Source organism: Rhea americana, unplaced genomic scaffold, assembly GCF_003343005.1.
Source record: "Rhea americana isolate MKP2758 unplaced genomic scaffold, rheAme1 scaffold_53, whole genome shotgun sequence".
NCBI lineage: Eukaryota > Metazoa > Chordata > Aves > Rheiformes > Rheidae > Rhea > Rhea americana.
This window is the reverse complement of record NW_028186679.1, coordinates 4,270,093-4,295,575: the sequence shown is the minus strand read 5'-3', so window position 1 is coordinate 4,295,575 and position 25,483 is coordinate 4,270,093.

Here is a 25,483-nt window from a genome sequence, read left to right as displayed (position 1 = left end):
GCCAAGGCAAAGCCACCATCCTACCATCACTGTTACTGCTTAATTTTAGCATTCTTCCTATTACAGTTCTAGCTTCGGCCAGTTAGCACTCTCCCAAACAACTCATAGACATGGTTAACAAAAAAATAGGTGATTATTTGAAATGCAAAATAATTTAGCTTTATAGATCTAAGATGTGCCATATCGGTTAATCTTTGGGACAAAATGGTCCCTGGCATTTGGCTGCTTGTCCTAGCTTTATTTCATTCATACAGTATCTTTGGTAAGGCCATTGCTGAAATTTCCCTAGATCCAATAAGCAAACCACAGCTCAGCTCACAAAGTATCATGGATRTAAATAGTAATGAAAGCTATCTGTCACCTCTCCACTGGACACCTCAAGTAGAAGACACTCTAGAGTTTCTTTCTGACACCTGGCATCTTTGAGAAAGTTCTTCAAGAACTCTGCAAGAGAAAGGCAGGTTCATTTGTTGTCAGGTATATACTATATATACCTATATATAAGGCCTTTCCCTGTTGGTCTAGATCAGCAACTTCAAAAACTGGGCAGTGAACGTTGCTCAATTAAAAACTGCTAATGAGCAACAGTAAGCTATAGAGTCACTACCCATAATGTAATTACAATCAAGGGTTCATTCCAGGTAAGTATTATTGCAAAATTTGATCTATTTTATGCAGATACCCTATTGTGCTGGATGGGGTACAAGAATTTTTATTAATTCATTGTCAAGCTTTCTATTATTGAGCTTCATTTATATAAGGGTTTCTTTCTCCCCAGCCTTTCCAAAATATCTGCTGTAYTACTTCAAAGCCCAAGGTGTTCATATGCAGCAAAAAATGCAAATACATGAAAAASAAAATCAGTCACTATCACTTACAGCACTATAAGCCTAGAAAAACAGAGGAYATGAAATACTAGAACAATTCATATCATATGTTAAATTACAATTAATAAAGATACACCTTGGGTAAATGGCACAACACCCATCAATAAATGAAATACAGACTTATTCTTCAGGTTCATTGCTGTGTTGTACACTTAAACATGAATTAATAACCTTCATCACTATCATAAGTGACAGTTATCACTGACAAGCTGATCCTGCATGTATTCATATCTGTGATTGATTTTATGTGCATAAACTGTCTCATTAATGTCAATGGGATAACACAGGTATGCAAAGCTAATCCCAACAATAATTATTTACAGTACTAGCAACTACTCTGTAATGAGAGGAAGAAGTAGATCATAACTGCAGTGTTGCGTAGAGCAAACTTGTTTTGAAARGCACAGTTGAACAATTTCTCCCCCAAATTGCATCGCATACTGTCAGTAGTTCCAGAAACTTCTATATGAATTATTGTGTTAYAATAATTGTAAAAACATGTATAGAATGAATCATGAGGGTTTGCTTGTGTACAAATATGGATATGTATAGAAATAAATAAATACTTTCTAAAGAAGCTATAAGACAAATTCTATACTATATCCAGTTTTTGGTCTAATCTAATACTACTTCATTGCATTTTGAATAACATATATTTTATTGATAAACTAGTTTTTGYCATCTAGAATTTTTACCAAAATCTACCCAATCCCTGAAGTCTAGAGGAAAGTTCTTCCTGTACTGAAAAACAGGGACTAATTATGTGCCCATTCAATCAGCCAACAAGTGAACTTTTAGTCTCTAAATTTTATTTTCAGAACTGAAACTAAGCATAATAAAAGAAATTCTTCCCATAAGTCTATATTAATTTTTCTAGTAAACTGAACTAAGCACAACATTTCATAGTGTTCCTGTACTATCCTTCTTGTTATCTGAATGTAACATGTGATTTCCAGTTGCAGGAGTAAACTGGCTCTGTCTAATACATTGAATTCACAGGATAWTAGAATAATTTTGGTTGGAAACAACCTCAGAATATCGTAGTCCAACTTTCAGCTCAAAGCAGGCTCAGTTATGAAGTCACACCAGGTGGCTCAGAGTTTTATCTAGYTGGGTCTAGGAAACCTCCATGGACAGACATTGTACAGCCTCCATGGGCAACCTTTTCCACTGCTTAACAGTCCTCACAATGGAAAATATTTTCTTTACAGTCCAAAAACCTGGATGCTATTCTCTCATTGAGTACGCTAAAAAGTAGCCCCTGCAGGTCTATAATTATTTTCTCCTCTCCTCCCCTCTCCTAAGGCATCCCGAATTACCCAACAAAAGAGTCTAGAAGTAGGAGCTGTGGGTTTGAAACCTTATAGGCGAAAGGGGAAACCTTGTTTTTTTTTTACTTCGAGTGAGGGTTCTAACTAGGAGGCTAGGATAAAAGAAATATAGAGTTGCAGGAATAACTGACTTTTTTTTCCCCCCCACAAGAAGAGAGAACTCAGTTCTTTGGAAGAAAAGTTATCAATACCTACCTTTAAGTGAGGGCTGAGTTTTTGACTGAGGAGATAGAGGCTTCCAAGCCATGGAACTCCTTCTGTGACTTGGATGACATTGCAGAATCATGCAGTTCAGAGCTTCCAGTTGTCTGGATCTAGGTGTCTCTGCACAGATTTCAGCAGCTTCTCTGCTAAACAAGCTGGTGGTTTTGCATCTCATTTTGAGGTCCCTATGTCCCCCTAAGTGTTGTAAAAGGGAGTCTGGGCACCTAACACAGATTGCACTCCTAGAGCTGGTGCCTAAAGGATAGGTTAAAAAGTTCCAGCCTTGTCATACTCCAGCCTCATGGTAAATCTAGCTTAGAGTTCTTTATTGGATCTGGTCCCTAATTCTATTAGAAATTCAACAGCGTGTTCTCATATATAAATATCATTTTTCTACTGAGTGAGAAATAGGCAGACTTCTATATGCTTGATAAAGCCTTTTAATTTACACAATTTTAAATAAAAATAATTAAAGTAACTTGATGAAAGAACAAGTGCTTTTCTTTTTCATAGTAAAAACAATCATCATTGCCTTTTCAAGAGAAATCAAGGCCTCCACTTTTTAAAATCTCCAAATACATAAAATATCATTTTTGTACTGAGTTCTCATCTTTGTTTCATGGCAAATTAAAAATGTAATCTACTTAAATCTGCCACCGTGGAAGATTAATGCAGTAGAACTACTGAGGCAATAGATTCAGATTTTCTCCCCTTCTTGTATGCATCATCTTTCATATAAATGTAATTAAGACCTGAGTGCAATCTTTATGAAATTCACTGAATATACGTGAACTGGGATAGAGATCAATGTTCGCATCTCAGTAAGGATGGTTGCAAAGGTGTAACGAAACAGCACTCTTCTGTAAAACGTCAGGAAACAATCTTGCAATACAAAAGTTTGTCACATGGTCTATTTTATTAAGGTGAACATCATTTTATATACAGTATCAAAATTAAATTAAATTGGCTATTCTTTCCTATTGCTCATTTGCATTACAAATTTTCAAAGCTTTCACTTTTTCAGTATCAGCTTTGCTGCTGAAAAGAAGACTAACATAGCTGCTTATTTCAGCCTTTCTTTAATTTTCTCCTGATAGATTTTCAACRCAGCTCCATTTTTCTGCAAGTGAAAGCAAATTATCCCATCCATTCCTCATCCTTTCTTTGTGCCACAGCATCGATCATCCTGAAGGCAACACATTTTCTTAATATTATTTTTGTAAAACACACTGAGCAACAATGACACCAATTCTTTCACATTTGTAGACTAAAGAGGCCAAATCAGTACTTAAATTTCTGGGCAATGCTAAATAGGCTCTGCATCCCAAAAGAGCACCAACAATATCTTAAATAATTTCCAAGATTTAAGGCTTAATTCTTTCCCCTAAAACATAAATAATGAAGTGTTCTTATTGAATCAGCTTGAATCTGACCTTCACAATGTAAATTCTAGAGCTGCTTGGAAAAAAAATCCACCAGAACATTTTCCATTAGAATTTGCTCTTTTGTTGAAAACAGACTACTTTGAAAAAAAATGTTTCAATTTGGATGGATTTTCAATAAGGCTATTTGAAACTTGTATAGTTTCCTACCAGCCTGCCAACCTGGCCCACTGAYGTCCTACTGAGCCAATGTCCTTGGAAACAACGTTGTGTGGAAATGACGGTCCCAACACCCTGACCCTTCTTTATCTGATTATCTCTATAGCTGAAATTTTCCTATACTGCCAGTCTCACTGAGTAACCTAGTGACAAGAATCAACTGAATTTCATTGTTTCTACTCCTTTGAAGAAAAAGGTAAAACYATTTCAGTTTCAACAGAGCTTCAAAAGCCCAACAAGGAATTAAGCTGAAGTACCAAAGTGCATATTTAAGAAATGACACACACTTACAAATTAAATGGTGCATTAAAATTCCTTGAAAAAAGCTTAATTTCAAAAAGAAACTACTAATGATTACAAAAACACAAAAGTATCTGCAAACCTCAAGTTGAATAACCATGACAACTCTGACGCCTTCTTCTCTCAGTTACATCATTGAACCTCCCTGAAATCAAACGAAAAATGACACTGGCCACTACCTAAAAAGATCAGTAGTTATGGTTGTCATCATGACATCTCTGACAGTTCTCCCATTTTTAGGGATCCCAGCAAGGCGAAATCTTTCTTTATTTTGCTTATGGACAAGTCAGGAAAGAGGTTTAATATGACAGGAATATGTATACTCAAGTATTTCCCCAAATAGTATCTCTTCCATCACTATTCCCCAAAGATAATCACATCATGGAATTCTCCAATTTCCACCATTCTTCRCAGAATCCTTTCAACAGATGGTTCATCTTGTATTTTCTTTCAGGGTGAAGTTATTGCAGCAATTTTTATAGGCTCAGAGTAGCTTTCCACTGTTATATTTTTATTTCTCTGCTTTTAAACTGTGACAGATCAATGATCAGAAAAAAAGTTTAGGTAAGAAAATAAGTCTTTTTCCTGTCCTAAGGGAATTCATATTTCTGCAAAGTACACTACTATATTAACAGGTAACTGGCTAGAGAACAGGAATCTACCATTCGTATCAATAAAAGCAAAATCCTGATCAAGTTGCACTGCATTAGGTCAGAAAAAAAAAATTTTTTTTGCTGGATGAGCCACAACAGACATGTATTTCTCTTTTTACTTCCCATCTAAAGGTGAGGAAGTAATGGCAAAGAGTAACTTACAGTCCTGTTCAGTCTGAGATATAGGACTAGAGTACTTCAAAGACAATGTGGCAAAGTAATGTACTTCTTCAGGTAGGCTGCCTGACACAGCAGCAGACATCCAACATGGATTACATCATCCCAAGTGAGTAAAGTTTTCGCAAAATTTCTAAGTATTTGTGACTGTGCCACAAACGAGACTATTGACAATGTCAGTCATAATTAGTGCTTCTACCTCTGTCATTAATGCAGAAGCAGAGCATCCAAATCCCAGGAAGGAATCTGGTAGGAATTGGAAGGAACTTTTATTAATCAGTGAAAACTTTGTACTTTATTGTCATTTCTGCTTTTGATAATTTCCTGTCTTTGTCAAACAAAAGTTAGATCACTTGTTTGCAATGAGTGTCCCATAATCTTGCCRCTGATCCGATGCTGGTTTATGAAAGAGTTCACATTAACTTCAGYATGCTGTGATGAAAAGTTTTCATATAAGATTGTATCCCTTCTTATTCAGATCAACAAATAGATGGTATCCCAGCCAAGACTGAAGAGCTAGTGTTCAGAAGAGTCAATCAGATCCTTTTGCAAGTCTCCTAATCAATGAAATAATTGCATACATTCTAACTGTCGAATCACTTACTCAACCAGCAAGAAAAGCTTTATGTTAAGAAACCAGAGTGACTGTATCACACTAGAATCTGAAAACAATGCAACATTTTTTTATATTCATTTATGAATTGTAGTAATTTGGTATAGACACCAGAATACAATTATGCCTCCCCAGTGCAAACTTTCAAGTTGCATCATTCAAAAAATATAGTAGAGATGAATCAATGGGAAAAATTCAACAGGAATCAACAAGAAAGGAAACTATGAAAGAAATCTCAGGATTGCTCAGAGAATAAAAGGAAACACAAGAATAGCTTTCCTTATAGGCGGCCTTTAAAGAGAAAGAGCAGCTGGGATTGTCCCTGCCCAGAGGCGCCATAGCATGAAAATATATAGAGTTAAAACAAGTATGAAGGGCTATCCTATGTCCTCAGATGCACTCAGAGRACTCCTATTGACTTCAATCAGAGCGACATGCTGAAAGCTGATGGCAAAATTTGACCCTGAGCAACCTTTTCAAACAGCAGCCAAACTATGTCTTCAGATACACACACAAAGCTCCCAAAAGAATCAGAGGTTGCAAGTCTTTTGCATTTCTCACTTGATTTCCAGCCTTGATTTTCTTCACCAGGGACCTTTTTGTGTATTGAGTCTGTACTTTGCACATCAGAGACTTAGCCTCCAAATGAAGCTTATCATATGCCCAGAAAACCAGAGATACAGAAAATTGTATTCAAGTATATGAAAAATACTCCTACATTTCTGAATATCTGTCACACATTTCATAGTCATGTCAAAAGCAAACAGGACCGTGGTAAAAGAAAATCTACCACAAGAGCCACTCAACAGATGCACATGACTGGGGAGATTTAGCATAAACAGAGTTTATTCGTTGAATGTATATTCTTCTTGCAATCCATTATAACTGGTTTCAGCTGGAAATTTGGACTTTTATAACAGTATATCCTACAAATTTAACTCCATCCACCTATTTTTTAACTACAACATGCAAGGTTAAAAAATATTCTTTTCACTAAGAAATACCGTACTTTCTTATACACATAAACCTAAAATGTTTGGCCTTCCTACCCAAAATTTTCCAGGTGAMTAAATCTGACAGTCCTTCTCTTGGCAAAGCAATCCAGGAGGAAAAAATAAATGAATAAAAAAGGAGTGCTAAGTGAATAAAAGAATTGTTTCTGCAGCGTGCATTACAAAGCATACACCCAGTTCATYTTTGTACATACAATACAACTTTATCTAAGTTTCTGAAAGCAAGTGTAAACAGTTATCAGTATTTGTCAGGAGCTGGTACAATGCCTGTGCAGGACCTTTTAAGCACAGACTCTGTGTCTGAGTAAAGGRTGGAGGAAGAGGGGGAGTGTGAAAGTTGCAGTGAAGGGTGGTAGAAAAGCCCAAACATTTTGATTTCTGCTAAATCCACAGCTTTGATAAYAGGAGTCTCATGCTGTCAAAACTGTTGCCAGTCCCAGCTTCACAAAAGCTGAAACTAGATACGATTTTAAGCATACCAGATGTATTTGCCAGAAAGAACAAGCAGTGTTTGCAAGAGATGTGTTGAAGAGCAGGAGAACAGAGACTAAATGCAAAAAGTAGCTATGAGTACAGGGAAAGAAGTAACTCAGCAGAAAGGGGTATTCCTGGAGTGACTTAATCCCCCCAGGAGGGAAAACAGTTTTGGTGCTAAATGGCATGATTACAACAGCGTTACAGGCATACCATGAAAGATATAGGGGTAGGCAACCTGGCCACATCAGGCCTATTCCTGGAACAGTCTCAGTGGGAGCACAGTAAAGCAAGATTTGTAGCAACAACTATAAAAGTCAGGCCACACCTGTGACAATTAAAATTATAACAGGGTTAGGATTTCTGTAAACAGAATAATTTCAGACAAGCATCAGAAGGAGTAGGTGCTAGTCAATTAGTCCTCTCCAGGTGCATTGACCAGCATATTGATGAACTTCTCAAATGWAGTAATGCATTTATTAGTTTTCCAGCAAATGTTACACTCACACTAGTTTATGCATGCATTTTACGGCATTTAATCTGCAACTTTTCCATCTGTCATAGTTGCTATTGACAGTGCACATGTGTCTGTGTGTGCCTCATCTCATAAAAAACCCATATTTAGGAGCTGGAACCACTAAGTATGCAGGTGGTGTACAATCCACGGTATCAACGAACAGATGCAGGAGCTAAGTACCCAGGATCAGATCATGATTCATTATCTGAAGATAGGCTGGTATTGCACAGCTCTATGAATTGGCAATATTCAAACTAGTTTGCTTCTAAGTAACTATATTTTCTTTGTATAACTGTAAGCAAAATTAATTTTTCTACTGTAAACCTTTTTATGCCTAGAACAGAAGTTATCCACTTCRAAGCCTCATGGATGATTTCATTTCCAACTTCCACATACATCCATAGAAATGAATTCAGATAAGTCCCATAATCTTGCCAGCTTAGCTAATGAAAGAATTTTTAGTTTTCCTCAAAAAAAAAAAAATCAGTTCTAGATGCCAAGACATCCAGTAGGACTGTTTTGCCCTTCAAAGTATGGAAAATACTCCTAATATGCTGTGTTTTGCATACTTTTTGCCATTAACTGTGGTCTAAGCAGAAAGTAATGAGTCAAAAATAATTGATCAAATGTATCTTCTCTTTGGTAAATCAAGGTAATTATCAGTAATCACCACTAGAAACAGATTGACTGAATTAATATTTGTGCCATATATATCTTTAAAAATATCAGCTTTCCAAAAGCTGTCTCTTAAGATAAGGCTGTCTCTTATTTTTACTGTTATTCAGAACCAAAATGACCTACTTTCTTGTACAGAATTTTTTAAAATGTACTATTACATACACATTATTCCAGCTTTCTGGCTGGTATTTTATAAAATTTCAGAATTGATCTTATCTCTGCACTTATGTATTCACAAGATATTCTTCCATGAACCAGTCTGTCCGAAATAATATATGTAAATCATTCTTAGTAAACATCTCTAGAATTAATCATGGCTGTGATCCCTCCCATGAAGACATTCAGTAATTCAGGAGCTCTTTGCAAATCTTTCTTTCACTCCTTTTGTCAATTTCTATTTAACAAATCCTTTCTGTCTTTATAATTTATATCCACAGTAGCRCACAGTAAAGTAATATCTGTTGTGTAACCATCTAACAGCTTAGCTACRTCATGTCAACAGTCTGAACATCTGAACAGTCTCAACAAACAGCAGTCTCAACATCCTGAATTCAGAGCCTGAGAGTSCAACTGCCTCTCTGCCTGGCCTTGAGCAGGTCCGAAGAAGGATATTTATTCCTTTTTTAATACCTGGGATCTTGGGGTTAGAGAACAAAGCCTAAAGTCAGAAACTGAGGCCTTGGGAGAGCCAGGTGTCACGTGAGTGATGCCCAAAGCCTAGCACACTGACTAGGGCATAGCACGAGCTCTAGCTCGTCCTGCAGACTCCTCTCTTAGCTTAGAAATGCAACTCTGGGCTGACTCCAGAGACCTGGTTATTTAAAAGCAGGAATTCTGGTCCCTACTCCCAACACTGCTTACACATTTCATTTCATACAATCATCAAGATGAGACAGCCTTCAGACTGCAGACAGAACAATCGAACTGCAACATCCATAAAAAGCTTCTGCTATAAGGACCACAATCTGAACTACCGAATCAAAGTCTCCTCCTCATTTCCCTCCATTGTTTGCTACATGATGACAGGCTTGAATGGTGAGAGTAGGAGTACCATGCATGTGCTCCTCCTCCTCCACCAAGGTCAAACTTTGGTGTTTAGGCTGTTTCCATGAGGGCCTACTTGAGGCCAGTATACAAAAAAGTAGGCATTAATGTTGCCAGCTGTAATTTTTAATCTAGCAGTCAGAGTTGCTATGGTTTGTGGTGTTTGGTAGATGCACCCAGAGTGTCATCTACTGGACTGAGATGATTTTTATGTCACTCCACACGGTTCCCTTGATTTCATCAAAACTTGAACAGGAGTGGGACAAGCATTGTTCTCAGYAAATGCACAACACAATAGCAGACTTCAGTTTCAGAAAAAGTCCCCAGCCTGACCAAGGAATGCAGATGGCTCATCTATTTCACTCAAGGGAGCAACAGTGAGCCAGCACTGTACAGAGGTAATAATTAAACTCCTAGAAGGAATTCAGCAGTAATTCAAGATTAGCTCAAGATTACTATACAAATTCTGAAACTGATTCAGCAGAAGGTCAGAGTTTTCACATTGCAGAGCAGATGTGCATTTAGTCTATCTCATCATTCTTTAAGTCAGTCCTGAACAATTAAGCTGAATCTTCAGGACCAGTGGTYGAGAAACACAAATGTGTCAATGCAAAAGCAGCCCTGGAAAATTGCTGTAATCTGGGGTCAGTTCTTTCACCTCACCTCTCACTTACAGCAGGGATGGAAGTAACAGAGAGCCACTAAATGTTTTTTCCTCCAACAGTTAAGCTCTGTGTGATGAAATTGGCAGAACATAGCCAAATCTCTAATTCAACATAAACATTTGCTGGGGAAGAAGCTGTACCCATGACACCATTAGTTCTTAGTTTCCGATAGAGCTGAGAGAAGAATCAACAACCTTGAAGAGTGTCTTAACAGGAATGGTTATGTGAGAACTTGAGAAGATAAGTAGATACACAATTTCTGCTAAAGTGAAAAGCAAATGGCTTCTGGACTGCAGATTTTGCCACTAGCAAAAGATAYATGGAAGAAGATGCTGCTGCATGCAAGGTCATCTTGGTTTTAGCAGAAAAGGGTAGGAGAATTCAATCTCTGATGGGTAAGTGCAGATACAGAGTAGTATCTGCAGAATTTTGATGAATACTGGGCCTCTTCCTGTCTCTATTCAAGCCACATTCCCCAAGTATCTCACCCACTCTGTTCTCCTGATAACTCGGTTATCAGGCATCTCTATGGCAAAAGAGCCAGGCTGAATGTCATGGGGAACAGATGAGCCCTTGGATGTGCTCAAAAACTGCTGCCATGCATGCATCTCATGTTCAGATATTCACTGCTCTTTGTTTTCACCCTGCTTTCAAACTCTGACGCTTTACCTTACTAGCATGTTGGGTAAAATGAAGGAAAGAGAAAAGGCGCATCCAGGGTTACCAGTTGTAGTCCCTTACGTAAGCACCGGTCTCCTGATCTTTATCAGTCTCTTCTTGATTTCCTGATTGCCTGAGGAGTCCAATCTGTCTGTGAGCAGGCAGCTTAAAATGCAATACAGTAAAAACAAGATTTAAGGAAATCCATGCCCTTGCCGAGGGCAGTCTCAGCACTGTTGTTGTGCTGCATCCTGGAATTTATGTGTGCATCTGCCAGCCCCACTGGACTCTCTGCAGCTTGGATTCCCACAATGTAGCAGCACATGGATATAGGAAATTCAAAACCTGCTGGCACTTATGAATGCCAAGAAGTTATTTCTCCTGATTGTAAAGAGCCATTGGATATTAAATAAATAAATAAACAGATAAAGCCAGACATTTTTTAAATTGAAAGAGAAAAAAAAGCATTTTTTAGTTTGTCTGTGGTGCTTTTGCTGAACAATCTCACTCTCCTCATTCTTAGTAGTTCTGCAATTTGCAGTTGAACTCAACTTAACTATTTTAGTTTAAATTATGGATGTTAAAATTCACTACACAGAGCATGGGTAGATTATTAATTCCTGCAGTTTTCACTGGATATAACTCAAAATAGTGACAGATGCATTTTTAACTTTAGTTTTAAAAAACAAAAAAACAAAATTACATCCTTTATCTTGTTTAAATCTCCTGGCTAAATATATTTAGATAAATCAATATCCACAGAGGGAATTTTAAGGTAATTTACAATAAACATAGACAAGAACAGCTCAATAGATCTGGAATAGAGAGTGTATTACTCATAGTTGACCAACTGCCGAGAAGCCAGGAGTCACTTGCTGCACTTTATTTTTAGGGATAATGATAAAAGGAGACCATTTACATTAAAGATTATTTTTTAAAGGAAATACAGTTTATAACACCGCAATATGCCATCCGTATAAACGTACACTCATTTAACTTCAAAGATGGGAATATAGACTAACAGAGTTGCTGTTGGACACATCATAATCTTTTGAGTAGTGGTGAAAACTTCAAGACATCCCATTTTCAAAATACTTTGAAAAGTTGCCAGACTAGAAAATAAAAAAATTTCAAGTTATAAAGATTGTTTTAAATGAGTTTCAAATGTGAAAAATGTGATTTTTTTTTTGCTATAATAAAACCTTTTTTTTTAACCTGGTAACATAAAAGTAAATTAGCAGATCCACTATTCCCAGCTCCATCTCCTAATCAGGCCCAAGTCACTTAACCCAGATCACCAACACCTGCACTTCCTCCCTGAAAGCAGATTTCTCAATCCACATCAGCCAATCAACACTTCAGCCAAGTGTTTTCTGCTTAGTATTTGCTACTGGCTGACAGCAAACTTTAGAGCTTTTCAAAAGAGAAGAGATACCTGAAACAGGAACTCAAGTGGAGTTTAGGTGGTCTGAATCTAGCCATTTGGAAAGAATTAACTTTTTTCAGCATTCCATGACTTCTAAAATAGTTCTAAGGTCATTATGTAAACATAAGATTTAAGAGCTGACTGGAAATCTTTCCAAGTGGGAATTTTCACCAAAGTTTTTTAGTATATATAAATGTATTTCCTACACAGACATATAAGTATGTATTATATATATACATAAAAAGATATACGCATACACACACACGTGTGCACACACATACATGTCCTTCCCTTCTAAAAACACTCAAGCACATTGAAATTTTCTTGATGTATTCCCTTCTAATTTTCCAAGAAAATTCTAACTTTCAATAGTAAGAAAAGAGAGATAAAGAATTCAGATTAAGTTCCTCATATTTATTTTTCTATTTTCTGGKTTTTTTGTAAATAGGAAGAATGAGTGTAGCTCTCTCTCCCAAATAAAGAGGAAGTTGTTGTATGAAAGGTATTATTTTAAAAAATAAAAGTTTCTTTCGTTCTTCCTTAATTTCCTCACTTTCTCTGGAGATGAGAAAAAGGTGAAAACAAAAAACTCTCAAGCCATTCACTGGCTATACAGGAATATACACATTCAGACTTCTTTTTCTGAATTCATTCACTTTTCAAGAATTTTAAGGCACTGATTTTTCATAGAATACTTTGAATGATACTCTTTTTTCCTAACAAGAAGAGCTTATTTATAGAAAAAAATCTGATTAGCATAGAGATTTCTACCAAGTGTGTTGAAAAACTATTACCTATCTTTTCTCTCAGAATGTAGTCTTAAGGGGACAATATTATTCTGCCTGACACTATATATTCYGCCATTCAGATCTCTATTACAGATGTATTTTTAGACTCTGGAGTCATATAGACACTATGAGTATCTCACTTTTGTTGAAAGGTGAGAGAGACTAGATTTTAAATTAAAACCCAGAAATCTCTAATCAGACCTCACACATGCACAGAACTTGTTTCATTTTAAATATATCCAGGAATAGAATCAAGCCCAAGAGCTTGTACACACAAAATAAAATATARTGCTTTGAAATTATTTTTGCTGTTGATATACAGAACATTTCTTACATGTATCTTTGTACAAAGCTTTTTTTTAATAACTGTGCAAGTAGAAGTCATCTCAATCCTTAACTGTTTTGGAGTACGATACGTAATCCGGGTAGCCTGAGCAATTCCCCACTCTGTATTGTTATCAACATTGCAAACCGATCAACTATTTGGAAATGAGAATACACTTCTAATGGTTCACAGTCCCCATTTTTTTGCAAGTGAGGAGATATAATGAGTTAATGCGCAGTAGAAGTTCATGAATTCCACATCAGTCTGGAATAAGACAAGTTGATTACTTTGGAAATGTGAGTTCTAATGCATAGGTAGCTGATTACACACTTGTTTTCTGAATAATGTTTTAACAGTAGCAGGTAGCAAAGCAAGAAATACTAAAAAAAAACAGAAGGCAAAATTTTCAATGAGAAAAGGATAAAACAGTCTGACCCATCAACCGGTGTGACAAAAAATTAATGAGCTTCAATGATAAACTGTACTGTGGTCTCAAAAAATACAGTTCATTTAATGTTTCCAGATTGCACAACTATATTTTCTGACATTGGCTGGAATCAGAAGCAAAATTACTGGAATACAGGAAATTACCTGGGGGGAAAAAAAAAATGGTGTTGGCCTCAGGCTATGCCTAGGATCAAATACTGTGATCTTAGAAACGTTTGGAAAGAAATCATCACACGTTTCAAAGTTCTTCATTTTTTTATCCTCCTGCATAATCATGAACACTTAAAATAATTTAAGAAGGCAATGTTTCAGCCTTACGTGTTCTCTGCTGTGTCATCCTTTACTCCCTTGGTAAACATCAAAAGTATTGGTGGACAGAAAGAAGGTAGACAAGACTGGAAAGAAAAATAGATATTATTCTGAGACAGTCTCAGGATAAATAACAATATCAGATTTACTTGAGGGTGCGGGGTGGGATTTGCTATGCTGCCATGGATTTTTAATCCTCTGTCTGTGTTGAGTGGTTCGTTAAGTCAAAAATATCCCAAGGTTCATGCCCAACGGCTTGAGAGCGCAGAATCCCCACAGCCTAGAAAAGCAGGGTTCAGCTTTCCAGGTCAATGTTTCCCCACTGGCAAATCAGTTGGTTTGCTCCAGAAATTAGCTGGAAGATAAACCAATAAACAGGCACTGTAGCCAATCAAACATGTGGATGTAAGTGCAAGATGGAGCCTTAATTGAACACGACACTGCAGACTGCAATAAAGCATGGTCTGGAGTTCAGTCTCTTAACGTTGATTTCAGGCCTATGATTAACTATATGGATTCCTGGTTAAATTTATTCATAAACTGGCAATATGAATTGTTCGATCAGTGAAGCGTTACACTTTCTGCCACAATTTGTTAATCTAGAAATTMTGTATAATTCTCTTGGTTATGTTTTCTGTTTGCATTGCAAATTATTGTTACACTTTCCTCTTACCTACTACTTAAATATCCAGAATAAAATCTAAACACAGTTGTGCTTCATCTTCCTACTTCATGACACTGGCTTCAACTCCCTGCTACAAAAATGGGAAGCAAACAGTATAACGGGCAAAATTTCTCAGTGAAGGAAGTGCTGTGATTTTCTTATTGTTACAGCGGGGATCGGATTAACTTTTATAAAGCTATAGAAGACAAATACACAGAAATGTTGAAGTTACATATGGTGAGGCAATCTCTGGTGCTGACAGTAAATCATCATGTCCAGGAGAGCAACCTGTCACTACAGCTGGGCRAGGGTTTAATGACTTGTGAGGAAGGCCTGAGAGGAGGCTCACAGCAGACCATAAGTGCTGTAACTTTCTAATGAGCGCAGTCAAGACTGTGGAGACCTTTACTTGTCTGCTCTAATTTATCAAGTTCTGGCAACTGTCAGTATCAGGTGCAGCACAAAAGATTTTTAAAACAAATAGTTCAGAAATAGTCCTAATGAGTATTTGCAGGCYGTGTGGGGCAATGTCAGATCCAAGATGTTCAGTGTAAACATCAGTTGTCAGACTACTTAGCTCCTCAAGAGTTGTTTCCCTAATTCAAGATAATTTCAATATATTTCATTTTCAGGACCAGTCATCAACATTTTTTGGCAATGGAAACACTTGTAATGTCTGTTAGCACTAAATAAATACACRTAAATACAGAAAATATCTATTTGGTCACCTAAACTGATCGCTTATCTGAAGTTCTATCCCCACTATGTTGCAGGAGGTCTGTCAGGGGAGAGTTACAACCTCTGCTGGGCCAGGCTGCTCCTCTGGTGTAAAATGCCAAAAAGGAGATTGGTTATATGAAAATTTTAGTAGAAAATATGCCTCCAAGAGTCTCTCAAGACCATTTTCCTCTACAGTAGTGGTCAGAGAAATGCCTCGGAAGCCAATAGCTCTGGGATCTGTCACAGAGAGAAATATTTGCAGGCAGGACTCCAGTTCCACACCAATGGTTTCTATGATGCTACAAAGCCAAAAATCCTCWCAGGCTACAGTTGTCCTTGTTAAGGAGGAACTATTTGTAGAAATAATTCTTAATCCATGTTCTATACCTACTTTCTGATACAATTTTGAAGGTATCGTATGAGAGACAAAGCCTATCTTTCTACTCCTATCGCTGTTTTGCAGATTTTCTCTGTTCCTTAGGGGTAGGCTGTAAAGCATGCAGAAAATTTTACAGAGTCTGTGTGAGAGAGATGTTACTGCGAGGTATTACCCCCTCCTGTTCTCATGCCAGAGAGGAACTGTCCCCTAACAGAGAACTCCTGCACACAGCAGGCAAGTAGATACTCACCAAAGTGACAGTAACTTACAAAACTCCACTGAAGTAGAAAGAAATGTATTTTTTTCACCACCAGACTATTTCCTACTTCCATTTCATCTCATAATTTGGAAGGAAATATTCATATTTAATTTTTTAGACTTTAATTTGATCATACTGCTCATTTCCTTAATCTGAGTACATCAAATAATTTGATGTTAGTGTCTCCGTATTACCAAGCATTTCCTACTCAACAATTTGGTGTGCAAAACTATCATTTTATTTTAGTCAGTTTAAAAATCTTTCTTGGTTAAATAGATCTTTTAGGGCCACTCAATAGAACAATTTTAACCTTATGTAAGACATTACTATGTTTAGAGTAAATTAATATAGGGCTTTAGAATGCCTCTTACACACCTCTCATTGTGTGATCATTTGAATGCAGATTTAGCATAATTATGAATTGTAATTTATGTTCTTGTGGCATAATATTCARGCAAGCTACATAAAAGCAGAATTAAAAAAATAGCCATGCGCAGTGAAAACAAATCAGTCTCAGAGATAAAAGATGCTATAGAAAATGTAAGGTCCTATTACTGGTAATGATGAAAGATCCCCTGCATTTTCCTCACTTATTTGCCTTTTTCAAACTGCTGGATAGTCTTTGAGAGAAATAATTCCTATCACTTCAATAAAAAACAAAAGGACTACATTTAAGGCTGTCAGTTTAAGATACTGCTTTTTCATCTAGAGTTAATAAATAAGGAATGTTGTATGTTCAGCACTTTTTAAAATTGGAGACGATATATTGATGTCTCTAGTTTCCTATGTGAATGGTGCTTAATGAAAACTGAAAACTCAGCTATTTCACAAAGTGAAGTGGTTTTATAGGTTCGGAAAGTTCTCAGGAATAAAGCAATGACTAGTTAACTCATAAGATTGTTAATAGAACTGGCTACAGTTCATATACAGAGGAAATGTCATATACCTAAGTCATCATAACATTCACTCTAGATTAAGTGAAGCAGCCATGTAAGTATGAACAAATGTTGAGTCCCTGGAGTCCCTGTTTCTCCCCCTTTGGTGCTCCTCATAACTAGCTCTTCTTACAAAATGGCCACTTTYGCAGACAGTGACCTACAAAGATGGAGATGCCATGCACAAAAACCAAAATCCTGTGGCTGCATGTTTTACGTGTATTGTATTTACAGATGGGGTATACAGTCGTTATGTATATTCATTACAATCACACTGAAATAACACTGGATTAGATGTACACAATTAAATTTTTAAACTGTTGATATAATTGGATTTGTAAAGCGTTATGTTTTATTACGACCCTAGATGCCTGTCCAGAAGCCTCTTTGCTATCCCCCGCATCTATCTCCAAGTGCAAAGATTTGTCTTCTGTACTTGCATGGATGGATTCTCTAGGATCAATATCCTATTTTTCCCTTTCTGATAACATCTTCAGCACTTGCAAGACTGCCCCCTCTCTGGAGCTTTCTGCATTGTAGCAAATGGTCATWCCATTTCTTCGTTACCTGTCCTTTTACTCTTACTATGGAGAGCCTGGAACACAGTACTCCTCTGAAAATTTACTTCCTTGACCTTTCTCCTTAGTCAATGCATGTGCTTTCAGCTTTTAAAAATAAAATCACATCTATAGTTTTCCTAGTTGTTTTGCTAAAACAAAATCCAATAAATCAAACCTAATTCATATCTGACATTTAAGAAATAACTTCGCTGGACTTTTCCGTATGGTAGGCTGTTGAGGGCTTTTTCCTAGGGCCCTTTGAAAGTGTCTGCAGAAAGCATTCTGCTAACCTGTTTGACACTGTTAGCTGATAAGCAATGGATAGAGTGTGCTTTACTGAACTTCCCCTTAGGAATATCTGAAATTTTTCAGAAAYGGTCTGAGGACCTTTATCTGAAGTGATCTCTTCAGGTAACCCATAAGCAGCTGGTCTCTGTCTCAGCTGCCCTCAGCGGCTGAAGTGCTCATCATGTGAGTTGTATTTCATCACCTCAAATACAACTAGACATTTGTTTATTCTTTTCAGAATACAGTTCCCAGCTACAGATGCAAAGGAACAGTTTCTAATCTGTTTGATGGTAATTCAAATGTAGTCAAAATATTTCTTTAAATATGGTCAGTTTTCTGCAGTCAGTATTTTGCTAAAAAAAATGTATAGGACTTTTTGTTGTTGGCTCTGAAGCCAACAGTAGAATATTCCCTCTAACTCAACCAGAATCTTTACATATATGTCTCTTTTGTACTAAAAATCATATAATAAAGAATCTCCTTTGTCAACTGATATGACAAAAAAGTATGTTCTATTATTTTAACAGATAGTCTTTAAATATAAGGATCTGGTTGTGCATCATGGAAAAAAACCCAAACTGAGAAAGGTTTTCCTAGGGTGAAATAACTAGTCTAATCTTCAAAGTTATAATAAGTAGCAATTTCTTGTCACTGCTACAATAATCAACAGACCTTTTTCTTATCATTTTTGGACCAAAGCTTATTAAAGAGCATGTAAACACAAAATCCCTAAATAATGGGAAAAATTTGCCTTATAGGATTCATTAGTGATTAACTCCTCTTTAATTGTGAGTCTTCCTTTCTACACACTGAAAGTTAACAGAAACTTCTAAAAACTGTGAAGGGCGAGTGTTTTTTGAACCAATTACAACTTGTTCCTGGGTGACAAGTTCTCTCCTCCCAGGCTTCCTTGTATCATTAGGCAAAACATCTCAGTTTTTTTTGCAGAAACCAATTCCACAGGGAAAGGAGCTCTTGGGCCTTCTTTTAAAGATGGATAGAAAGTCTCATTTTTCTCTTTCTGTCTTTAAATAAAATCTTTGCTAAATCTTTACAGTAGGTGCCTGTAGAAAATTTAAATCACTTCATAGCATAAATGTCACTTTACCCACAAGAATTCAGAGAAAGATCTTCCCTTACTACTGTCTCTGAAAACACACATACAAAAATACTACTGCAGTTCTTGAGCTTGTTCTTCATATTCTTACCATTCTCATTAAATTGAAAATATTCCATACTTTTGTGCGGTCTTTTTACTATTGTTATTTTTATTCTTTTTTAATAAAGAATCGTCACCCATTTCCTCACTTTTCTAAGGCATTTGTTATGTCCTTGTCACTAAGTTTCCTCATGTTTTCTGATATACAGCAGACTTGCTCTTTGTCAAGTTAGTTAYACTTTAGTTGCTACTCAAAAAAATCACAGCTGTTTGGGCCTAACTTTACTCACAGATTATGTGATCAGGGCAACACAAGGTTATAGTACACTTCATAATTACCCTCTCACTCCAGTGGTTGCCCTCCATCCGCTGATTTGCCCAGGGCAACAGCTGTCCATCTCTCCTCTGCCAGAGTAGCGAAGCATTTGGAGGTAAACACCCTTATCCAGGAAGCGGTGATCCCAGTAACTGTGGGACATTAAACTCCTGGACTTCCCAGGAACTTGGTAGAGATGGATTATCCGCTTTAGTTTTCAGTTGGTATGAAGCAGCTAGAATTTGTTCTGTCTAGAGCTACTTTTACGGTTTTACGCATATTAGACACAGGTTTTGCCTAAGCACACATATTGATCCAACATATCAGACTTGCTTGACCAAAACAGACTGATTTTACACTGCATGAACAGAATTCTTTACCTTTGACGTAACATCTGCTGGATTGGCAGAGTAAATCCAGACCATCTGCCATTGCATCCTTGACCATGCACTGACTAATAGACTTGGAAGGCCCATTCTACCTGGGGCACTGGCTTTTGAGTCTAGTGAGATCAAGTCTTAAAACAGCACTGGTTCTCCCCAACTCCTATTGCTTCTCTGGATTACGTCTTCACTTCCACCCAMACTGTAAGCCATTCTCTAGCTGTGCACATGGCCCACTCAATGGTCCTTCCTGTCATCTGAGAGCCTATAGCAGAGGAAGCAGTTAATGTCTATAGTAATTGCTCTTTGGCAGTGGGAGTATATAATATATTATGTGAGTGTTTAACAATATGGGTTGTCTCTGCATTGTGGGGTATTGATATCCTGGTCTTTAAACATATGCCTTGCTATATCCACTCTGGCTGTTAGAATGAGAATTTAATACACACGTTCCCTGGTTTCTTTTCGACCACTCTATGCCCCTGGTCTGGATGACCGGGGGGCACAGCAACCTGCCAAACAGCCTCGATCCTACCACAGAGTGGGAGAGAGTCAGATAGTGCCCACCAAACTTCCTTTTCCCACACTGCCTGGAAATGCAACTGGAGAAGACACAAGCAAAAGGAAGCCAGGAGCTGTACTCTGGGTAGCTGCCCCAGCACAGTGTATTTGTATGTAGAAGTGTTCCTCATGCAAAGCTCTGTGCTAGAATGAGGCAGTGCCTCCAACCCATCCATAATGAAAATGAAAATTAGATCCATAATCCTACCAATATTGTTCTAAATAAAGGAATGAAAAAGAGCTCAGAAGAAAACAAATATATGATTGGATTAAAAGCAAATGTGATTCTATTCCCTTTCATGGTGCGTTCATACATTTCATTTCATTAGAAACATGTTCTGAAGCTTGATGCGAAGTGTTAAACAAATAAAAATCAAGAAAAATGTCAGGAGGTGATTTACTTTTTCTCTTATCCTCTTCACAGGATGACAGAAACAGCACTGTACACATGCCATGTTGAAATGTGCTTCTAAATTTTGATGGGACCACTAAAGATTTTGATGACTGGTCCTTTTTATTTAGTAGGCAGGCTAATACTTTTTTCCTCAATTAAAGAAATTCACTTTAAAGCTCCCTCCTGATCATTTGGGATTTTTTTAATATGCAATAGAGTTCCACAGAAGACTGAGCCTTTAAGGAAAACAGCTCTCCACACTTGTGATTTGATCTGAAGAAATAAAGCTGAAAGAAATCCTGACCGCAATGTACAGACATGCTTACTTGAGCATAACTGTCTAATTAAGGTCTTTATCACAAGGTATGTCATTTCAAATAGATAATAAAGCAAGAAGTAAATGCATTCTATATGTTGTAGAGCATAAAATGCTAAACACACAGTTGTTACTGCCATTTGGTAAATAATAAGGGCAACCATGCATACCACACACTCACACACTTCTAAATATCTGTTGCGAGTTACTGCCATCCATGCTTTCTCTTCACTCACTACAGCCTAAGGACAAAATGCTGCACAGCATGACTACAAGCCCAGTACTAACAGGGGTAAAGTGTTTATAATGTACCCTCTATTTATACCTTTCTAAGGTCTAATTTATGAAACTATCATTATTTCTGTGCATATTATGGACACTAAATTCAAGCATCTTCTTGAGTAAGAGAACAATTTGTTCTGGCTCTGTGAAAACCCAATGTAGTCACTCTTCTTCAGCTGTTGTTTCTATAAAGAGCTATATTTGATACAGCATGTAAGGGGAAAGTATTCAGTAGAGGTGAGAGGATTCTAGCCTAGATGTACGCATACGGCCTAGAGTTCGTTAGCTGCACGTTCACACACATGTAACCCTGCACGTCTGTAGCTTCGTTACAGCAATAGCTGTCAGTTTGCTATATTATTGTTAATAAGCACGATTTTCGAATGTGTTTCTTAAACCTGAACTTTACACAAGCACACATTCTATACTTCCTATTTTTCGTATAATATTTCAGGGAATTTTCCTAACATATAGTAAATTATTGTCTTGGCACTTCTTAGAGCTGCATTTGGTTATCCATTCCAAAGTTCTCCATGAAGTCCACTCACTAGTCTAAGCATACTTGTACATAATCCCCAGTACCTGGGATATTCTGAGATTACTATGAATGTTAGATCAAACCCAAGATTTATTTCATTTCTGAGTCCTTAATAAAATCCCAGTCAGAATTCTACCAACTTGAGATACAAGATACCGATCAAAACCACAGCACACCCCTCAGAACTCCTTTGACACAACAAGAAACCAGCACTGGAGAGGTCTAGGAATTGCTGGTTGAAAATGAGCATGGAGAGTTCAAATAATTATCTGCAAAACACAAAAAAGCTTCTAGAAATTAACTTCAGTGTGTTGTCTGTTAGCTAAACACAGATTTCATAATAGCAAAGGTTTTGTCAGTACTTCCTCTATGACAGCTGTTTTTCTGGAGATCATAGTTTAGCTAAAAGCTGGCAAACAGTCTCTTGACTGACAGCATGTGAATTAACACTTTTTGAAGAAAAATACCTATGACAGATTTGAAGCGAGAGTGCACAGAAGGATTTGTTTGGTTTTGCTCACCTACACRGCGATGTTTTTATTTTTTAAGCTTTCACCTCTGAAAGCATATGTTGAAGTTTTTCCATCAATACTCGCTTTCTGTGAGACTGTTAAGATGCTTGAGATAATGATGCTAAATAGGATACTCATATGTCTAAGCTCAGCAAAAATGTATATAATTTTTGCCGCAAAATCAACCACAGTCCTGATCACCTTCATTTGTTAATATTTAGAGYGAAGCTCACTAAGTTATTCATTAGACTCCAATGGAAAGGTAATATCCAGTGGAAATGTTCAGTACTGAGTGGGTACTAGCATTGTAACCTTTTACCATTGCTGTAATTAGGCAATATTATTGTTGTTTTATTTCCTGAAAACCAGTATAAGTGATCACATAAACATTTCAAAAACGTAGTATTATAGGTTAGTTATAATAACTACTAAATTCGGTTGATCAGCTACTCTTGAATTTTAAAAATAGGCATATTGCTAAATTTACAGCTTAAACTGTTAATGAAATACAAAGATTTTGTGTAATAGAGATCAACAGTGATATTGTCCCCATAAAATATGTTGTTTAAATAAGCCAATAATTACTATTCCTAATTACATTACTATTCTCAAGGGGGAGAATTGTGGTCCTCATATTAAGATTTAAGTTTTACTAATGTTGAAACTAGTAAGAGAATGATTTGAGTTTAAAAATGCAGTGGCCTACGGATAATGAATAGAGGAAAACATAATTTACCATTGACATGAAAAATGTCTCTTCCATAATTGAGCAGATAGTAGGTTGATGTGATGAATCAATTTAGGTTCACAATATGTTTTTACTAAGCAGGCAGAAAAATAATTTTAAGAGTTATAAATGATATTTCTTGAGATATCTTAGTTTAACTGAAAAAATGAATGTGTGTGTGTGCATGCAAAATTAAGTAAAAATGATGCTGTAATTTAATGTATAAGGTCATGTTTCACAAGTGGAATTAGGCTAGTAGAATATTGCATACCAAATTTATCATCAGGTCAGGAATACTACAGGTATTTAATGGCTTATATTGATTTGAAATTAAAATGATATTAAAAACAATTCTGTAGAACTTTTCCACAAGATGATATCATAAGGTCTGTCATTAATTTCATTTCCAATACTTCATGATTCTAGAAGAAAACTTGTTTTTTCTGGAACTGACTTTCATTTTAGTAGTAAGGATGGTCAGTCTTTTCTTATTTTTCTCTACTGAAAACACAACTCCTTGAGATATTTTTTGTAGAAAAAACCTAACAGGTAACAAAACCAATTATTATAACAAATTGGGATTTAATAAAGAAGTTACAGTTACAAACTCTAACAGTTTCTCTTTCTGAAGGTTGTTGGGTTTGTTTTTAAGGTTTAAGGCTCTAAAGACTAGGACTTGGCCCTTTGCCAAACCTTAGGCTACGTCTATATTAGTAAATTAGCCATAGCCATAATTTTTCTCTAGCATCGAGGCCAGCTAACACAGAATGGCCATGTAGACATACTTAAAGTCTCTTTCCAGCAGGAGACTGCTCTCATTCAAATGCCTTTAGGAATCACAATGACCAAATGTGAGCTCATGCTACCAGCTTATTAGCAACACCAAAGGATTTCCAGACCCCAAAGCATTCACTGCTACTGTGTAATTTACAAATACACACATAACATTATAACTTGGGCTCTACCAAGTGTCTTATCATAGGTCCTTTTCTGTAAATTATCTCCTGTTCCTTGTGATAAGAATGAAGCCAGACCATTCCATCATGGCTATTGAGATATATCTCATTAAATAAAAGAAAAAATCAAGAAGCATAATGTTGATGGAAGATTTTGAGTAGACAATAGATGTTCATACTCCTAACTCCGTTGACTCTACTTCTAGCCTTCTGTTTCCAAAGCCTGCAAGGTACTCGTGGGAATAGCCTACCTTCTGTGTCAGTGAGGACAGATTGTGGTCTTAATCAAAGGATTTTCTAAGAATTTAGATGCACCAAGAATGGAAAAATTATCATGACACTTTCCTTTTAGCATAAAACTGAAGAAATCTCACTATACAATGTAGAAGTACAATTATCACCTAGGGAGAGCACAAAATTGAATGCGACACTGTAATCTACATTTAATTAATAGGACAGTCACCTTTGACTTCAATGAAAGCAGTACCTAGGCTAAGAATTTGAGGTGAGAAGTTTGTTAGAAATGATTGAGTATTCTTTATCATTAGTTTGATTATATAAGTTTCAGATTTCTTAAGCAATTCCACCGGGGTCTGTTTGTGATGTTTTGAGAAGACTCTGTTAGAGTTACGTTTTGAGACCAGGCGACTTAGCATTAGTCACTCCAAACAAACACCCTGATGTCCATCTCTTTATTCTCTTTATGCCAAACATAGGCCTCTAGCTGTCAGTCTAATGGGCATCCAAAGTATGGTATTGTCTCACCGCAAACAGAGATTTCAGATATCTAGAGCATCTCAAGGGCACACCAGACAGTAATGTTTCCGCAACTGAACTGAGCCCTCCACGTTTCAAGGTAATGAGAAAGCATCAAGATTTTGAATGTAAGCAGATAACACACACTACACAGCAAAGATTTCAAGCTATTATTACTTCAATTTTGTTATTCTCAGTTGTTATGGGATCCAGAGAGTAGATTTATGGGGAATAAGGTTAGGAAGCATTACAAATTTTCTGAGTTGTCTTACCTAGAAAATATCATTTCACAGTGATGCCTCTATATTACATTGCTTTTATTTTCCTAATGTGTTTTTAATAAAAATCTTGGAGAAGAGGAAGCCTCTGCCTGGAATTCTTGCTATATGATCCCAGTAATGATTCATAAGTCTGTTTAACCACTGTATAACACTTGCATGAAATGCACCAGTTCTGGGAACTTAATGTGAAGAAGCAGGTGTCTCACCTCCAGCATCAGGTCATAAAGTCTTGGCCTCAAAGTATGTCTAAATACAAAACTTTTCAATTAAAAAGAAGGAATATCAGGACAAAGAATACATTATACTACAAAGACTATATACAGTTAACTGAGGACATACAGTTAGGAATAACAAATGATTTTTTTCTAAAAAAAAATATTGTGCA